The sequence below is a fragment of the Plectropomus leopardus genome, chromosome 4, assembly GCF_008729295.1.
Source record: "Plectropomus leopardus isolate mb chromosome 4, YSFRI_Pleo_2.0, whole genome shotgun sequence".
Classification (NCBI taxonomy): Eukaryota; Metazoa; Chordata; class Actinopteri; order Perciformes; family Serranidae; genus Plectropomus; species Plectropomus leopardus.
In genome coordinates, this window is record NC_056466.1 from 19,407,827 (window position 1) to 19,422,646 (window position 14,820).

Sequence of the window (14,820 nt, forward strand, 5' to 3'; positions counted from 1 at the left end):
ACTCTGGCTGGTAGAAAAATAGGAACTTCATACAGGTGTTGGAGAAAGCTGTGGTTTGCTGTAGGTATATCTTCATGCTGTGAGGTGTGGCGCTTGTATGCAAATGTGAAAAATCTACAGGACAGTCACAGTGGGCACAGACCCTGCAGACCCCCTCCACTCCCTCTCTAACATGCTGTATCCTGGCTCTCCCCTCGCCCAGTTTTTTTTATTATACTGTCTTTGTAACTTAAAAAACAGATAAATTAAAAACCCTAATAAATAATTATTTTGCACTTAAGATGAATACCACTGAATTTATTAATTAATTTATAATTTTATTTTAATTTATACGTTACCCTTTACTGTTGAAATGGTTTAATTCATATTTCAGCATACACTACTACCATTTATACAGCACACTATGATAAAATTCATAATTAATATTGATTGACAAGGTAAGTACCAAAAAAAACAAAATTCCAATAGTCAAAAGCAATTTATTATTTTTGGCTGGTAAAAAAATTGGCTGGTGAATTTTTTTTTCATCTACTCGCCACCCTGACTGTTAAGCAAAACAGTTCGTTTTGGACCTTGAAATTAATATGTCAGTGTTGTGTTTTTGGAATATTCTATTGTCAACACAAGGCCTTTTTTTTCTTTTTAAATTACAGCAGCAACCAAGAACCTGCTGGTGGTAATGAATGTTTAGTGAAGCTGTCCAGCTGGGAAAGAAGGCTCTTTTAAACCTGTCTGAGTTGAAGAGAATTCAACAGAGAGGTGTGAGCTGAAAGGCTCCAGTGCAGGAGAAGCTTATTGACGTGTGTCAGGAAGTACAAAAAATCCTTTTGGTGACTCAGGATGAGGAGGCAGATCGCTGACCCTCCTGTGCTCAGCAGGTGTAGCGACACACTGATCTTGAGTGTGATTACTGCCTGGAGGTGGAGGGATATTTTCAAGAACTCCTAAACCTGCTAGACATATAATTTGGGAAGTAGTGTTTGAAGATTCAAAAGGGTCGGAGACCATTTCTTCAGTGGAGGTCAGTTAGAAAGCTCGTTAGTGGAAAGGGCATAATTTTCATTTCAGCTCTGGGGGAGAGATCTACTGGGAACTGCTCAAGCCACTACAATTATATTCTTCAACAACGAGAGCATGATGCGCTTAATGGAATACTATTCATGTGCGTAATATACTGCATATACTCTATGTCTGGCACTTAACATGACATACTGACCTAAACAGTGAAGTGAGGGGAGGGAGGAGCACTTTAATTGTAAGGAAGGTGTAACTTTCTTGCCTTTTCCCTGTTGGATTCACTTAAAAAGCTACCCACTGCGGATGATCAGTGGCGGAAGAAGTATTCAGGGCTTTTAGCTGAATAAAAGTAGCAATACAAAAATGTAAAATACATTTAAATACACCTAAAGTACAAAAAGTAAAAGTAGCCATGATGCATAATGGCCCATTTCAAATTTAAATTATTTTTATTACTTTTCTAACAAACATTTTAAACAGGGCAATAAATCCGAAAAGACCTAAAAACATGAGTGCATACTGCTGTATGATCCAGTGATGTTAGCCAAATAAATAGGTGAAATGTGAGTATTTTATCCTCCTTGACTTGAAGACTTGATATGTGCAACCTTTTCAATATTTAGATATAACCACATAGGATTTGGGTTTAGCACTCCACTGAGAACCCCTTTGTTGAAGTACAACCTCTTTTTCTGAATGGTGAATAAATGTCGCGCTTAAATTTGTCTCAACAGCTTTGCTGACCCGCATTGTCCAAAAATATGCCAAAAGAAGGAATACTTGCAGAGCAAAAAAAAAAAAAGTAAAGCGACAGAATAAATGATTTTGATTTTGTGTTTCTCACTTTGTATTTGGGCTTCCATAGCTTTAATACCCATCATGGAGAGTTTAAGATGAGGGGTTCGGTAAATTATTCAAAAAATAACTAACTAACTAACTAAATAAATAAATAAAGATTTTACCCATAATTTTGAAATGTTACGATGCAATTTCAGAAAAAAATGTCCAACTTCCCATGTCTTTGTATTCTTAAGACTTTTGAATGGTTGATTTAAGACGTTTTTAATACCAATTAAGGCCTTATCCATAGATTAATTAATTGAATACATTTTAAGACTTTTTTTATGGATCCGCGGGAACCCTGTATGCCTGTATTTAAACGCTTTGTAATCACCCACATTTTGATTGGTAACTGTAATTTAACCAATTTTTTCCCTCAATAACTGATTAAAAATACATTTATTGTGTAATTTAATGCAACTAGTTGCTCCCCAATACTGCTGTTACAATCGCAAGTTAACAGGAATTATTTAATTTTAAGTTATGTTCATTAGCGGTGTAAAACTGCTCTCTGCAGTCAGAGGAAATGCTGACCGTTGACTGCAGTGCTAAGCTAGCTGACCCAAATATGTCCGTTTGCGGATGTTACCTTAAAACATCGGTAACACTGCAAACTAACACACGAAAAACTTAACCACAATGTTATGGAAGTTACGCTGAACACATTACTTCAGTTTTACAAACACTTATTTATCGTAAGCTGCCAAACTGTAGCCACACTGTGAGCCGAGAGCTACGTTACATTAGCTAATGTGCATACACCTAAGCTAACGGCTAACAGGCTAACGTTAGCAGTAACAACAACTCACCTGCGCTGGGCGGACTGCACGCCAGGTGACAGGCGGACCAGGTACATCTGCATAAATGTTAAATATCCAGGAGATTTATTATCTGTCTAAGGAGTGCTGGACTTCAGACTGCTTCCGGAAAAAAAAGGTTGAACGAGGGCTCTGTTGTTATTGGTCCAAAGTCGGAGTGAAAGTGAGCCAGATTTTAAAGGGGGGGATGTCCTGGAGATAAAGTGACCGCGAGAGGGGGCTATTTTTACATTAAAGTTACAGAGGAAATAAATAAATAAATAAATAAATAAATAATAAAGATAAAAACAAGACATAAAGAAAAAATAAGATTTAGAAGATTAAGAAGAATAAGATTTATATGCTAAAATGTTATACACTACACAGTATTTGTTACTGGATGTTGGATATTTCTTTCCAAAATTGAGGTTCCTTTTTTTAGTATTTATTATTTAGTATTTATTTTGAAGAGTTTTTGTTTTTCCAATGGATAATTACAAATGTGCTTTTATATAATGTGTGGTTGTGTGTGGTTAGCTGTGAATGAACTGCCATAACACATGTAATTTCCTGTGAAGAATTAATAAAGTATCTATCTATCGATAAAGATCAGTGTTTGTTGATCCCCAAAGGAGAAATTAACTTGTTGCAACAGCACAAGGACAAATATAAGTACAGATAAATAAAGTAAAAAAATAAATAACAAGTATGTGAAACTAAAATAAGATTATTAGTAAAAAACAAAAACTATCCAATGGCCATAAAAGACAAATTTACAAGGTGAAAGTTAAAGTGGTGTGATTTGATTAATAGCAGCATTGTCAACTGCAGTGTAAAATATGTAAACAGCATACACCAGACTATAATTAGATTAGGTTATGTTAAAAAGTGTTGGTATGTTAAACATGAAAATATATTAGAAATATATTATAGTATATGATGAAATAAACAGTATAACATATCAACATGATATAGTTTCAAATCTTATAAATATATTGTAGTGTGGGGTATGGGAATGACATTCGGTAATAAAGTATAACAATAAAAACATGAATTAATAAATCTTATTAAATAAATATTATTATTTCAGTAAAATATATAACAAAACCTATAAATCAGTCCAACAGAGAGAAAACAGGGAGAAATAGTAGTGTGAGTCAGACATTGATTGACACAGCAACGGTGGACATCTGGCCAAAAAAAAAGCCTTATTGAATAAATAAATAAATTAAAGTTCTTAATTTAAAAGGGATGATTCATGGAATAGCTCAACACTTTTGAAAACACCATAATAATTGCTTTTTTTCATGTTTTGTAAAAGTTAAACTAATGAGACTGAGTAAATTATACTAATTTACTAATGAGCTTTCAAGTCTTTTTTTTTTTTTAAACTTTGGACCAAGCCAAGCTAGCTGTTCCCCCCGCGTTCAGTGTTTATGCCAGGTGAGGCTGACCGCGTCCTAACTCCAGCTCCGTATTTCAGTCCATCTTCTTATCTCACTGTTCTAGATATATTTCTGTTATTGTATTAGCGCTCCTTCAAATGCAGTTTTGTCACTGATTAACCATCTGCCAGTTGTGCGAGACAAAAAAAAATTGTTAAAGTAGCTATAATAAATAAAAAAAAAATGCACTGTATTAAATGACAATGTGGAAAGGGTGGAGGCACCCAGGAGGCAGCTTGATTATCCAGGAAACTCATTGCAGCCACCTATAACCATGTTCTCATTCTTTCTGTCACAGCCCAAATCATGAACAAAGGTGAGAGTTGGGATGTAAGCTAGATGGATCATTAAATCAAGAGCTTTGCCTTCTGGCTTAGCTCCCTCTTTACTGGAATTGTCTGATGCCTGCTGATGGTGCCCTAAACCACTGGTCCATCTCACACTCCATGTCCATTTTACCCTTACTCATGGACATGACCCCAAGATACTAAAACTCCTCGAGGAGGCAACCCACTGTTTTCTGTCAGAGTCCATGGCCTTAGACTCGAAAGGTGCTGACTCTCATCCTGACCGCTTAACACTTAGCTGCAAACCACCCCAGTGCATGCTGGAGGTCACGGTGTAATGATGGTGATATAAACTATCTGCTTCGCACCAAACATCGGGCAGACAAAGATAGTGACTAACTGGTGAACACTGCGAACCATTTAGCTGGTAAAGAGACAGATGCTTCCTTCAGGAGTTAGTAGAATCCAAAGACAGAGCGAAAAGAGAGACTTATATTCTTCAGGTTACTAAAATGTGCAACTCCAAATGAATTATAATTTTGCTCCATAACTACTGGATATATAAAAAAGCACGGTTTGCTAATAAAATTAAAACCTGAGTAAATTTGTTTGATTTCTCATAAAAACAAAACAAAAAGAAGGCAATGAGGAATTGAACAAGAAATGACCCAAAAATTTGCAAAACGTTTGTAAAAATGTGCAAAAAATTGCATAAAAACAAAAGAAAAGTAAAGAAAAATGACAAAAAACAGGAAATGACCTGAAGAAAATGTGAAAGGCATCTGAATGCAGCATGTCGATCCAGGTTTTGAAGGGTTAAAAGGTGCCGATATGTCAATGTTTTGTCCACAAAAGGTTTCCGCTGACACCAAGTGGTCAAAAAGAACCACAGGCTTATTGCTCGTCTATTGCTATTTAGCATCTAAGTCACAGTGTGTTATGGCTAACAACTAACATCAGCTGCGAGTATCTAGTTAGAAAATGTTAGCTGTATCAGCTGTGATGGGTATCCAGTTTTGTTTATCTACTCAGCTGTGATAACTGAGTGTCAAAGTGAAGCTTTCTCCCAAATGAACTTACTGCTCTGCGGTGCTGCTGTGTGAACGACCATGATGTATGAACCACAGGCTGCAGAGTCTCCGTCTGTCTGTTTCTTTTTCTCTCATATGTTTGAGAAGAGGTGATATTGCCATGGACACTCTATAGAGTTAATTGAGGGGGATAAATGATTTATATGAAATATTAGGGATGACAAGTCTCCTTGTCTCCTTGTGAAATTACACCTGTGGTAAGTGGAAGGTGCGGGGGAGGATGAGATTTATCCTGACATCCTGCTGTGCTTAAAGGATGACTTCTGATTTTTCAAGTCTTTATAAATACAATACTGATATGCTTTTATGTGTATTGAAAGAGCTATTGGTCACTATAATTATTTCTCCTCTCTGTGAGGGCTGTGAAGAGACAGTGGCTCCAATGTAAGAGAAGACATCCACATTTAATAAATGTATTATGAGGGTTCGCCAAAGCTAAAGTGAGGCAGTTTGCATCTTCAGACATTGCTTTCTTGTTGAGCTGTAATAGAAGAGTGCTAACACAAAGAGCAAATTGTGTTAACCCTTTAAAACCTGGGCAAACTGGCAAGATTCCTTTCAAAAACATGGGAAGAAGGCAATGAACAGCTTAAGAAGAGATGACCCGAAAATGAGCAAGAAATTAGTAAGAAAAAACACAGGAAAATGACTTGAAAATGACCCCTCCTTAATAAATAAATATACAAGTAAAATAAAAAAAATAAGATAAATCAGAAGTAAACCAAACCAAACCAAAACATAACAGCAATAACCTAAAAATGCCACAAAAAATCAAATTATTCTGTAAAGTAATTTTAAATTCTAATTAGAATAATTAGAAATATAGCTCTCTAGATATTTTTCTTTGCTTTAAAAAAAAGTTGCTCATTGCCTTTTCCCCCGCGTTTTTAAAAGCAATCAAACTACTTGGCTCATGTTTCAAAGGTTTAAATATTTTTGAAAAGCACCTGAATGCAGCACAAATAAGTGATGTCAGTCCATATTTTTAAGGGTTAACAGGACTAGGTTAAGCTAGTACATGGCTGTGCCGTGTACAGTGGTTCCCAACCTTTTTCTTTCAGGGACTTTATTACTATCATTGAGTAAACTGAAGACATATTTTAGGGATATTTTATATTAAATTCAGACAAAGGTTGGAAATAAGGCAATGTGCCTGTGGCCCCAGGCCCCCAAATCACTACATCTGCCCCTGATAATAATAATAAGCTCAGCGCAAGCGGCTCGATAAGACACGGAGCATGAGAGTTGGCAACCCTGAAATATGTGTTAAAATGCAGAACAATACACTTAACGTTTGACACAGTCACACAGCGGAGGGGAGCTGCTTTCTCTGGAGCTGTACCCGCATGCTGCGGTCCAGCCAAAAAGACTGCAAATTTAATAGACATCCAAATTTACAAAGTGAGGGGCTTTGGATTTTGCCCCCTATCTTGTGACTGTTACAGTAACACTTGCTTGCAATTACTTTTTTGGCAAACATGGATGAGAGGAGTGATTACATTACATTACATGACATTTTTGATTTTTACTTTACTGTAACTTCAAGAAGGACATGAAAAAAAAACTTGATACTAACATCTTTTTATCAGTGTTGAGTGGATTTTAGGAACATTTCCTTTGGTCTTGCAGACATGGATGGTCCCCATTTTCAAAAAGGTGACTAGAGTCCAACTAATGAGGCTTCACACCCCTCGGAGTCGCTAAAAGAAATTTGCAAAATGAGTGAAGGTCAAAAACACATCATCATCGACCAAGGGAAAGCTCATTTATTCAATTTTTTTGTTGTCCTTCTTTTGAGATCGGCAGTCGTCCTTGACAAATCTTTATTAGGCCATTATGGGAGCAACCAACTGACTGAAAGGACTAGAGTGCAGTAATACGCACAGTATCATCTAAACTGACAACAAACATAAGAGAAGAAGCTATTCCTTTAGCAAGCCTTCGTCTGGCAGAAACTGGAAATCAGAGACTGCTCTGCACACATCTTCACAGAGACATGGTTAACCCTTAACATCCCGAATCAAGCTATTGCACTGGATGGGCAGACCTTGTTCAGAACCGACAGGACACAAGACTGAAAAGACTGCAAAATTCAAAAGATGCACTGCAGGAATTGTATGACGCCATCAACAGCAACATGCCCAAGCAACAGCATGGAGTCTTCAAAGTAGCTGCTAATTTTAATCAACTCGTCCTTCAACTCTAAATATGCAGCAGGATCAAGAACAAACTTTTATTTTATTTTTTAAACTTTGTTTTATAAATGACTAATCTACCTTGTACCTTGTACCGTTTGTCCTTCGACTGTAAAACTGAGCACATTCAGTTACACATCATCTTTTTTGAGGGTATGTAACCTCTCCATTGCTACCAACACGAGTAATATTTGGAGAAAACTGGCGGAGTGAACATGGATCGAGGAGGAAAGGTAAGTTTGTGAGGCACTTAGAGCTCTGCCCATCTTTACACCCGTGCACACCTGACTGCAAAAGTAGCCGTAACAGACAGATTGTGATGATGCAGACCCCGCTGCCCAAATATCTGAGTGTCCTCTCTTCGGCTGGCCAAACTCTCTCTTGCAGCACATTTTGGCCTTCAGCTCCTTTGGGAAAGCCTGTTAAGACAACTATGCTCAACTGTTGATCTCCAGACTCAGGAGGAAATACATTGAATCTGTTGTGACCACAGAGCAGTGGACCAACAGTTTTTCCTCGCACAGATAACACAGGAGTTCAGGGAATTTTATAATCCTGTGTAAATGTGTTTTGTGGATTTAGAGACGGCTTATCCTTGTTTTCCCTGAGGTTTCCTGTCAAAGAGTGTGAGGTGCCAGGGTCACTGCTATGAGCCTTCAGTCGTTTTACCCTCAGAGAGAGAAGCTGTTTTCACTGTCCTGACATCAAGTCAACCCTAAGCCCAGGAGTCCCACAGGGGCGTCTGGAAGAAGCTGGAGGAAGTTTGCAGGGGAAGTTGCGAGGAGGAAGTCACGTAGTCTGCTCTGACCCGGATAAACTGGATGGGTGGATGCATGGAAATTAATTTTACAGCCACATAATGAGGTTTTTTCAATTATCTAACTCTCAGCTATCTACTCAGCTAAGTCAGACTTCTTTGATTTGCAGTAATTCAACATACAATTCTATTTATTACCTGTTTACACATATTGAAAGACCTTGTATAGATATAAAATACTTGAATGGAAACAGTAATTTCTTGGGTGAAAAGCTTTCAGATGAGCTCTAAAACAGTGTCTGAACTGGTGCTCCATGTGTTGTTGGTGGGAGTCCACCTTTAATTACTCAGCGGGGTTCATCTTTAATGGTTAAACAAAGGCTTTTGTGCAGCGCTGCTGCTTGAATTATGAATTCAGAATACATAAGCGGGTATCACATTGTAGTATTAGAGTGATGATCTCCTTATTTATAGCTGACTTCAAAGCCGGTCCACCTTTCAAAGTCAGGCCTTGCTGAAAAAAGGACAGCTACTCCTTGACTTTCACACAAACGATCCATGCAGTCATGTAACACTTTAATATAAGTGTGCGTGACTTATCTGCATTAATAAGTACACGACTCAGCATGAATTAATGTATGAATAAATGCATGTGACATATGAACTAATGAGGGTCCATGCTAGTTAAGGCGTGACTTCACACACTGCACATAAAATCCAACTTAAGCTCATTAACTAACATATGTAACTGATTAATTAGCCCACTGGGTCAAAGTAATTTATTTTGTGGAATTTTGAGTTCTATTTAAAGTTCCTCTCCTGGCATTGATTAACCCCCTAAAATTAATCTCTGTTCTTCAAATTACAAATTTAGAGTTTTTTTCCCCCCATGAACAACACCACTGCATGCCTTAAAGTGGCTTAGCTGTAACTCTACACCTTTTCCTCATTTAGTATTCACAGAGATAATATTATGCAAATCAACCCCGCCCCTCAGTCAGTATAGCGTACCTCCTCACGCTCGACTCTTACACTTATTGAACATACATACCTGTACTTGTAAACAGTGATAGATCAAATGAGCCTTGTCTTTTACAGTGGTGGTCTATTGAGAAAATGCTTTCTGGGCTGCAGGCGATTATTTTTTATTTTATTTTAATTTATTTTTATTATTTGCTGCAATTCAGCGAGTGGCCACTGGGAAAAATTGGTTTTAAGGTTGATTGGCTTTCCTTGGGGCCTGACTGCAGTTCCAGGGTGAGAATGCTCAGTGATGGCACTGACTGCTTCATTCGCTCTTTTTGTCTTGTCACATTTAAAAAAAACACTATATGGAAATCTTAACAAGCTTAAAAACTTGATTAGCACTGGAGGGGATATTTTAGTCTGACTTGTGTAGCATTAAGTGAAATCTAGTGGTGAGGTTGTAGAGCTGAAATTTCTCCTGTCTGCCAAGCGTGTAGGAGAACTGCAGTTAATGACGTGAAAAGTGCGAATGGCACTATCTGGAGCCAGTTTTTGATTTGACCATTCTGGGTAATTGTGGAGCAACATTGTGGACTCAGTGGACCAGGACTTGCTCCGTATGTAGAGATAAATGACTCATCTAAGGTAACGAAAACACAATGAGCCATGTTTTCAGGTGATTATAAACTAATGAAAACATAGTCCTGAATATTATATTCCATTTCTGACAGAGGATGGCCCTAAATCCTACACATTGGACCTTTAATTATGTTCTGATTGATATGGAAATGTACCTCAATTATAGCAGCCAGACTCTCCTCTGAGACTACAGCTCTTATTCTCAGTCATCATCTCCCACGACACACTAGCATACTCTCTCTCAGTGTCTTCTGTCAAAGACGTCGCCATGTCTGGATTCACAGTTAAGTAAAGATAATTTCGAAGTTGCCAAAACATTTCATTATATATAGATGTTACTGAAATAATAATATGGGCACAACAAACTAATTACTGTTTTTGAAATTAATCAATCAATCATGTGGTCTATTAAATGTAAGAAAATCATGGAAAATTTCCAAGAGTCTAGTCTTCAGATTGCTTTTTATGTCTGACCAACAGACAAGAAAACTAAAAGCTGCAAACTCTCACAATTAAGAGTCTAGAACCAACTAATGTTTGGCTTTTATTATTTTTGGACACACTTGATACAATTATTTTGTAATAGTTTAGGCACTATAATCATTGTAGAAAAGTATCATGCTTTTTAAGAACAAATGTTGGCTTTAGGTTTTAAATTTAGAGGATGAGGCTGGCAATAATCTTGTACCCACTGTATCTTAAAGTAATACTTTATGTGCAAAATGAACATTTTTTATCAAATAATCACCCCATGTTACATTGAAATCATGAAGAATACTTTGTTTTTCTTACATGCCTCCACGATGAATGAGGAATCTAAACATTCCTCCACACTTATAGTCATTATGGTCCTCATTCAAAAACAGCAAACTGTATTAATCTGTTTACAAACACTCACTGACTTGTGCAGTATAGTCCAAGTCTCATTTATCCACTTGTATGCTTAGTAGGCGTACCTCCTAAACACATGCAAAACGTATTTGCCAATGCATGCTCAGGGCACGCTACCCATAGGCATAATTGTTTTATATTGTGATGTTTTAGCAAAAATGCATGTGTTTGTTGAGTACTGAGCATACAACTGAATAAATGAGACTTGGATTATATTACACAAGTTGTATGAAAGCTTGAAAATGGGATTTTTGATATTGTTCTGCTGTTGTTAAATTTGGAAGGTCAGGGAACGAAGTCTTATACCCCTTCTCTACTAAAATAAGTGTGTGTATTCAGGGTTTTTTTTTAAACACAGGAATGCCTGCTATATGGGTAATAGACCCCTTTCCCATTGCCAGTAGACTGGGGCTGTGTACACAACTCTGGTGTGTCACGTTCGTCTTCATGGACAGGCCGGAAAACAGGTTATTAAACATAAGAATGCAGCATTGATGCTCATTAAAATGTTATGGTGGGTTCAACTTCTTTATTGCTCTTATTCAGTGTGTCTCTCAAGCGAACTAAATTTGGGATGATGGTCGAGTGCTGCTTGGGCGGAGATGGATGGTTGTTTGTGACAGCCTGTCATTGCATCTCAAGCAAAGGGGCTGTCCGGAGCTGGTAAACACCCTTGACTACTGCAGAGTTATTTGACGTAGGTGTGAATGCCCACTGCGAGCTTTGCCATTACATTAAAAAGCCAGATGTTAGCGGGTGTTGGTGGGTTTTTGTGCAGTGGGAAAGGGGCTATACATCTTGAGATTTGTTGACAGGGAAAAAAAAACACAAAGCAAGCTCTGTTCTTTAAATGTAACAGTTTTGTGTTAGCAACAACCAAGAGAGACAGTAATGTTATGAAGTGGACCTTGACTATACTATAGTTTATGGCTGATCATCGTTGGGGGGTTTTATGATTTGGAGAGATACACATTCTTCCAAAAAGAGGAAGTTTGATACAAAGTAGTGGACTGTTACAAAGCCCATTACAGTGACACAGTGTACAAAACTGCAGCTACATTTGGTGAGTTTTGCTGGTGAGAAAAAGAGTTCATGAATTTTAAAAGATCTGGTCACCAAACACTTTTAGTGTCAAAGCAAAAATGATTCACAGTTTAGACCACATAGATTGCTGTGGTGTTAAATGTGTGAAGAGGACTCAGTATTAGCAACAAAAAGAAGCTATGATTTAAGCTGAGTCAAGCATTTCTTTATGCATAACTGATTATAAGTTGTGTATTCTGACTTTAAGTGCTGCCAAAAATGGCTGTTTGAATTACACCTGCGCTACACAGTGTTTCATTTTCCAGTTTCCTCTCCTTCATCATGTTACTTCTTGACAAAAATGTGCTTTCATGACAAAATGTTAGAAAGTGTGTGAGTGTTTTTACAGCTATATCACCTAATGTTACTTTGAGTGTGGCAAGTGTGTGTTCAGACTGTCAGCTTAAGTTAAAGCCTGAACTTCAGGCCAGTCTGTGTGTGTGTGTGTGTGTGTGTGTGTGTGTGTGTGTGTGTGTGTGTGTGTGTGTGTGTGTGCGTGCATGCGTGGGTGTGTGTGTGTAGGTGCTAGGATGCTGAGTCCACTGGGGTACAAACTCTATTAGGCTTTTTTAAGAGCTGTCATATGCACACAAACAACACACAGATACACACAGTGTGAGGACACTCTTAAACTGTGTCTCCCTCTCTGTCTTCCTGCTGTAGATCCCTAAGATGGCGGCCGTCACTGTCACTGACGTCAGCGGAGTGCCAGTAGGCTGATGACAGTGTTTCTGCTGCTGTTACAGGTATGTGACTGACTTCTGTGTGATGAAATGAAACCTGACAGATTAAAAAAAAAGGAGGTGGACAGCTAGAGAGCCGAGGGGGCACTAATATCTTGTAGAAGTCAAATCTTTGTCCGTGCCGTCACACCTCTTACAATTCTAATTTGATGGCTGCCACCGTTCCCTCTTATTCCCTACTTTATTTTTCTCTGTCTCTGTTCAGCAGATACTCTATCCCTTTCTTCTGCTCTCTATATCTTTCTTTCTCTCTCCTCCTCCTACGCGCGCCCCCTCACCTCTTCTCTCTCGCCGTTTGATCAGCGGAGCAGCATCTCAGCAAGAGTATTTAAGGAAAGACAAGGCTCCCCTGCTTTATTCTCTCTTTCTTACCCCTCTGTCTTACATCTCGCTGTGCTCTCGTTTGCTCCTCTCCCCTATTTTATTCTCACTTTAATATTCCTTCTTCACTTCTGTTTCACACACTTTCTCATCTTTTTCCTCACAATGTGGGATTTAACACATTAACAGCGATGCATGTATATGTGGCCGTGTGTGTGTGTGTGTGTGTGTGTCTTTAAGTGTGTGAACAGAGAGGCTACAGTAGTAGTGTTCAATTACACAGCAGGAGAGTTGCCTCTGAGTCACTCAAACTAATCTGGCCTGAAGGTGCAGCTCCAGAGACCTGCAATGTTTGTGTGTGTGCGCGCGCGTGCGTCATGTACGTGTGTGTGTGTGTACGCGTGCAACTTGTGCAGTGTGTCTATTTCTGTAGACCTTAAATGTGCAAATGTGTGTGTTTCTGTACAAGGTATGGCTAAAAGTAACTATGTAGTTATTATTAGTAATCATCAAATTATGTCATAATTCATTTGATTAATTAAATACATATAACAAGAAATGTTACTCACACAATTGGAAAAGTTTCTTCATATTTAAATGGCAATTTATAAAATCTCCTTAGTGCCCACAAAAAAGACCAAAACCAGCAAACACAGACTTGATTCTCTAAAGGCCCTGACACACCAGTCTGACGGTTGGTTTATGGGAAATTGGGCCATCAATGAGCATCTGTCGCCCCAGTCCCCCGTGGCATTTTGAATCGTGCCGGAGATGGCCAAGCCCATCGGTGAATGAAATCACTCTGATTGGCCGGTTAGCTCAGCGCAGGCGAAGAGAAATGGAAGTGAGAAAAAGTGAGACAAATTTGTTACATAAGGTAAGTTTGTTTTTCTTAAACCACTGAGCTTTTTAGCAGAAATATTTCCTGATATTTTGTGTTATTGTTCACTGATGACACGAATATAATTTATTCTTTCAGCACTGGATTGATGATGTTAATGTGCAACTGGCTAACTAGCATTAAGACGGGCTTTCGTTTTTTCTTTTCTCGCCACCTGGTTGTATGGAGAGTTATTTCTTCTCATGCAGTGTGCAGAACATATGTGCTAGCTGGCTGTAAACTCTGTGGTGTGTTCATGTGCAACTTTCTGAGTAAGGCACAGGCAACGTGAAGTGACGCATCAGTCAGCTTCGCTGCCACTACTTCTTTGATGCCAGTTTGGTGTGTCTGGGCCTCAATGCAAGCCTGTCCCATACCCCTTAATTGTTGTCCAAAAACAACATCAGAATGTCCAAAATAAACCAAAATGTTACACTGGATAATCTGTTATTCAGGCTATTCTCATGCACCATTCATACATTTTCCTACAAAATGTAATGTACCAATATTTTTAAATATCTAAAGTAATGATGTGCCAGCAATTTTTGTATGACCCACATCTTTTGTAAGGCTGTGATCATGTGACCAATGTGCTGACAGGAGTAAAGACGGAAGCGGTTCAGAGCGGTCCATCAAGGGGAAGGTTGGAGCGATGGATGGGTCACAAAACACAGGTGACTGATGTTTCCAAACTTTCCATGAACTTCCAGTGAACTTTAAACGTTAAATATGTAACTTTCCGCTGAGGAAGTATTTCACGGAGATAATTCAATTCAATTCAATCTTATTTATAAAGCCCATTATCATAAAACATAGTTTCGTTTAAAGAGGGTACTCACATAAAACTGGGCTGTCTATGCAGTAGAAA